The sequence below is a fragment of the Oryzias melastigma genome, linkage group LG7 (assembly GCF_002922805.2).
Source record: "Oryzias melastigma strain HK-1 linkage group LG7, ASM292280v2, whole genome shotgun sequence".
Taxonomy (NCBI): domain Eukaryota; kingdom Metazoa; phylum Chordata; class Actinopteri; order Beloniformes; family Adrianichthyidae; genus Oryzias; species Oryzias melastigma.
In genome coordinates, this window is record NC_050518.1 from 1,320,420 (window position 1) to 1,325,602 (window position 5,183).

Sequence of the window (5,183 nt, forward strand, 5' to 3'; positions counted from 1 at the left end):
TAATTTAAAAAAAAAAAAAAAAGTCGTCTTTGACTAAAATGAGACAGAGACAGCACAGAGAGTTGTTACTGTGAGTCCTGAATATTTTTTCCAAAACTTTGAAGTAGGACTGAAGTTCAGAGCAGAGAGTAAACAGCTTCTGGGTGTCGTGACACAAACTGAGTGTTGCTAGCTTTCTTCATCACTTTCAAACTCATTTAATCAGTGGGAGTTGAAATATTACCTCACTGTAAGAGTGTTCACATATAGTGATAGTTTCCCTTTCATGTGAGAGTGATGGTTTGTTTTTCCTTCCAGGAATGACAGCAAAGTAGTTCACACGTACGACTCGAGTTTACTCTGAAGTGTTTTCTCTGCGTATAGGAATGATGGATGACATCAGACGTCTTTCTTCAGCTCTATAAGGCCACGATCTTCCTCACAGATGAGCTGAGCTCCTGTTTAAGTTTCTATTTTTGGCAAAAAGAGAGTCTACCATCTGCAGTCAATCTTGATTACTTGCAGGACACTAAGAAGCCCTGGCAGGCCTGACCGCATCGCTGACTGAGTATGACTCCATGTACAACGTTTCTTGAAGATGAGCAAAAGTTTTGTTTTGTTTTGTTGTGTATTTTTGTGAACAAGTGCATGTTTGTTCACATGGATGGTGGATGCTGTTTCCTGTTGGCTCCAATATTAGAAAAGTAAATTTAAACTTCAAATCATATATTTACCCATAAAATATCTATAGGAAATAAGAAGAAGGTGAAATTGGCCAATTTGTACTGAAGTGCAAGTTGAGAGGAAATTTAATGCTGGGAAACATGGAATTGGACTAAATCCCTTCTATTTAGGAATGCTGGGGTTACGATGATTATATATACCATCTTCTATTGGGTGGTGCTGTAATTTAATTGAATCCTCATCAGACAAAAATATACTAACGGTTTTTCATTAAACTTTTTTTATAACAAAAATGAGTTTTGCCATTTTTTTTCTAAATCTAAAAAAAAATCAGGTAAAAAATATATATTTTTTTTTAAATACAACAGTTTATTGTTACTCTATATATATATATATATATATATATATATATATATATATATATATATATATATGAGATGAAAAAAGGCTTTGTTAAAAAAACATGATTGAATTTCAAACCAATCTTTACTCAGATGAGGCAAAATAAATTAACCAAATGATGCATTTATTAGAATTTCTTGAACTTTTCAGATATAAAGAGCTTTGGGAAATTTATGCATCTTTTACTGAGAAAATATAAATGTTGTTCAGTTTACATAACTATTTGAGTGTTTAACAGAACAAAACTTAATTGGTTTTGAGTTTCAAATTGAATTTCACATCAAATTAAACTTTTGGTGAGAACTTTTCGGACAAAAGTAACTCAGAGTGCTTCTCACTCATGGTGCAGAAAAAAATAAACATAACCGGATAAAATAATTAAGGGAAAAACAGAGTAAATCAACCAGACAACAAAACAGAGCAAATAAAACAGAGTGATTTGTATTTTTATTTCCAGGCTCTGTTTGTTTTGTACGGCAGCATGTTCATATTAGAAATTTTTTAACAGGATATATTTTATGGAGATCCAAATGTTTTTGGATATTTAGAAGTCTAATTTTTCATATAAAATGATTTTTAAAATGATGCTTTTCTTTTAACATTTAGTTTATTTCTAATTTGTATCATTTTTACAATTCTTATGGAGAGTCAAATATTGAAAATTATTTAAGGCTTAAGCTGATTTATTCTGGAAAAATATTCCTGCTTGTTTTATTCATATTTATATTAAATAGTTACATTTTTAAAGTTTCAAAAATTTAGTTTAAGTGTGTTTGATAAATGTTTATCCTGTTCGGCCCGCGACCTAATGTGTGTTTTAGATTTTGGCCCCCTGTGCGTCTGAGTTTGACACCCCTGCTGTAATGTCTTTGGAACAACATGAGAACATGCCACATGAATGAAAATAATACTGATGTGCTGATTACTGCTTGTATGTTGCTGACATTTAGGAAAAACATTTACCCAAAGATTAGGGCTATGAAAATATGGAAATTTTAGGTTTCTTTGTCAGACAAACTAATCCTTTTTAACAAAACACTGATTCAACACAGAATAACAAAATACTATAATTTAGCAAATTTTGTTTTAAACCCTCTGAATCCCTTTAGGTCATGTTTAAAATTCTATTTAATTATTTTTAAAAAGATCTTTTGTTTTATTTATTTTTTTTTGTTTCTGTTATCTAAAGAGAATTAGAAATCCAAAAAAGAAGAGGCACAACTCAGTCATCACTGGAATGCTCAACATTTATGATAAAAATGGAAGTTAAGTGTGAAGTTAAGCAATGGTTTGTTTATTGGTGAGAACTTAATCTGATCTGCCTCAGGAAAACTAAAGAGCAAAAAAGTACACACTCCTCCCTACCATGGATTGAGACAAAAATAAAGTGGACTTGAACTGTGAACTCTCGGACTCGCAACAAAATGAACCAAAAACAGACCTCAGCCTCTGCACAGACGGAGAGTCTTCGGACCTTTCATGGCTCCATCATCGTCTCAGTCGTTTTGTCAGTTTGGTCTGCTGAAGAAGCAGCATCACTGAGGCAGAAACCGAATAGGAGGGCTGGCGCTGTCAGGGGCTGAAGGCTACAGCCTGTGGAGGCGGTGGGTGACAGGAGTATGATGGTGAAGCTGTCACTGACGGTGCCTCCCCCCACATTAAACTGTTAGAGCCCCGGAAAGCATTCGCTTACTCACCCACACCACATGTCAGAGAGGTACAGCGGGTCCTTTCTCCCTGCTGCTGTCAGGCCTCTGCAGACATTAAAAATTCAGTTGGTTTTACTTATAATTGTATTTATGAATAAAGTCAAGCGTATTTTTCTTTTATTTTCTTTCTTTTATGTATCTGTGGCTGCAACGTTAAATTTTCCTAATGAGAATTTCCTCCTTTGTCTTTTTATCCATTTAAAAACAATATTGACCATTTAGTAACTCTATAAACAGTTTTAAGCTTTTCCTCAAAGTATTTTATTGAACATTTGTGTTTTCTTCTTCTCTTTTTGACCCCACTGCCTTCATTCCACCACTGATTATGCAAAGCTGCACATGAAGCTCGATATGTCATGGAACCAGCACCAGAACACAAACATCCTGACACTTCCCTAACTCACTAATAGGCTTCCTTAGGCATTCATCCTTTACACAGGAAACAGAAAGTCAGTCTAAAAAATGTCTAGTTCCACTTACACTCTAAGCACCATAAAGTAATACGTCCCCATTCCCTCTTTTTGGACATTTTCAAGGATTGTTTATGAGTCCTACTTGTTCAAATTCATGCTGTGGGCTGAATAATTCCACCTTTATGTTACTTATGTAAGTCGATGTACGCTCTGAATTGCCCAGTCGGGGCATTTTTTAACCTTTCTATAGTTTTACGTCTTGACTTTAGTTCACTCTCAAGTAAACAGACACCTTCAATCAACAGAGTCTCTGGGTGCGGTGTACTTCACTCACTTGACGGCCACCTCAAACGGTACGTCCGTCTGTCTGTGGCCTAGTTTGAGCATTAACCCGAGAGGGGGAAAATAAAGAGAAACTGGAGGATTTTTTTTTTTTCTTCATGAAAATAAGAAAAATATAAGCCAATGAAGCTAGAGCGATCACACGCGCTACAATGCTCCCACGGCGACTCTTCGGGCTGCCAGGCAGCTAACACCCGGCGGGCAAGCAGAGCGATCGCCGCTGGACAGCAGTGATCACTTTTAGCTCTGCTGGAGCCTGGGCAACAGCACTCCCTAGCTCGCCAAGCAATTATTGGTCACATGACTCATTTAGCTTAAAAAGTGTTTTCCCATTGCAGTTTAATGTAATGTCAATTTCAATACGCCTCAAAAACTACCTCCTGCATTAGCAAAAACTTTTTCTACGATAAATTTGTTTTTCCAAAAAGACATGGTGGCAGAAACTCAAACATTTACTACATAAACTCAAACAAAACAAAGCAAGGAGAACAAACCAGTGACGTGACAGAACAGAGCAGATGACCCGACAATGAGAACTGAAAACCAGACACTTAAATCCACTGAGGTTGAATAACCAAATGAAGACAGCTGTAGATGATTAACATGAACATGACGGAGAAAACCGAACATGACAAAACAGAAGCACCGGATCATGACAAAATTGTCATTTTCCATTAGGTGAATTTATTTTCGCAAATCCTATTTGTGCAATTTTAGTCAATGGAAAGACAGATATTGTTTCCATTTTACTTTTGATTTTATTATCTGGTCCTTCAATAGTCGTCACTCTTTCCTCCTCATTGTCAAAAACATTAAGCTTTTGTCTTTTCTTGCTTAACTGAAAGAAGTTTAACTGCATTTAGGAGTTTAGTGGCTCCAATCACCAAAAGAGTCTGGAGAACCGTGGTTGCTTGGTGACAACTTTGTTTTATATCATCTGACTAGGAGAGGAAATGTACCAGCTTGTCAAGACAAATTTGAAAGCTTGTGATAGACTGGCAAACTGGCCAGGATTTATCAAACCTTTGCATTTCAGTTGGTGGGATAGGCTCCAGCATCCTTGTGACCCTGAATGGGAGTAGAGCGGGTTTGGAAGATGAATGGATCCATTTTGTGATCCACAAAGGCTGCACTCATTTCAAGAATTAACAATGTTTTCCCAGAGTCTGTGTTGACAAAAATATTGTTTAAAGATCCACTCCGATGAAAAATGTGTTTTTGGTGTTTTTAACATCTCCTCATGGCAATTTCTCTCATGATGCAGGACATATGAGAGTATTTCTTTATTCAAAATGTTGAGATAAAAGACGCAGAGCCTACAAGCCACAAGCTGTTGTCTCCATTCCAGACTGATACATTCACTTGTAGACGAGTAGATCCATGTACGTCTTCATTTTTCCTCATTCGACCTCACATCTGGCTCTGATGACTATATAGCTCCAATAATGCTCACTATTTTTGTAGCACAGTTAGTGTAAGGTTGGGGATGTGAGGGGCTGTAAGCTAGCAGAACAGGTGTACACAAGGGTTGATGGGAAGTGAGTGCAGGCTTGCTTCTAATGAACTTCTGCCACTTTCCAGAAAGTATGTCCTCGAAAAGGAGACAGTTTTTTTTTTTTTTTTTGGCTAAAATTGTTGTTATAATTAAAAAAAG

General features: G+C 36.3%; 1 protein-coding gene across 1 annotated transcript in view; it reads left to right on the forward strand.

Annotated features, from left to right (window-relative positions):
* ntsr1 (neurotensin receptor 1 (high affinity)) overlaps positions 1-5,183 on the forward strand; it is a 56,730-nt gene that overhangs the window by 50,394 nt on the left and 1,153 nt on the right. The gene's annotated exons all lie outside the window — the stretch shown is intronic.